This window comes from Cystoisospora suis (assembly GCF_002600585.1).
Source record: "Cystoisospora suis strain Wien I chromosome Unknown contig_1785, whole genome shotgun sequence".
In the NCBI taxonomy this organism is placed as follows: domain Eukaryota; phylum Apicomplexa; class Conoidasida; order Eucoccidiorida; family Sarcocystidae; genus Cystoisospora; species Cystoisospora suis.
Window position 1 is genome coordinate 66,554 of NW_027154585.1, and position 283 is coordinate 66,836.

Here is a 283-nt window from a genome sequence, read left to right on the forward strand (position 1 = left end):
ATAGATTAAAGATAGATAGACGTCCTACATATGCAAGAAGAATTGCCTGGAGAGAAAAAGGACAGGAAGAAAAAGGAGAAGATTAGAGAGAGGGAAGGGAAGAGAAGCATTCATCTGATAAAGACGAAGGCATGTGGTGTGTTTACCTGCACTTTCTACGTCAGAGAGGCGAGGGTCGCCCCTCTGAGGTGAGTTGATATAAAACTCATCGACTTTGACCTAATTTTGCAACGCATTCACGATACCACACACACAGACACGTCCATCCATCAATGAAGAGACA

At 43.5% G+C, this 283-nt stretch overlaps 1 protein-coding gene across 1 annotated transcript in view; it reads right to left on the bottom strand.

Moving 5' to 3' along the window:
- Positions 1-206, bottom strand: part of CSUI_003960 (amine-terminal region of a tm vesicle-mediated sorter) — a 52,756-nt gene extending 52,550 nt beyond the window's left edge. Inside the window, exon 1 of the mRNA XM_068064155.1 lies at positions 147-206. The gene's annotated coding sequence lies outside the window, so the exon portion shown is untranslated. The remainder of the gene's footprint in view (positions 1-146) is intronic.
- Between the last annotated feature and the right edge of the window lie 77 nt (positions 207-283).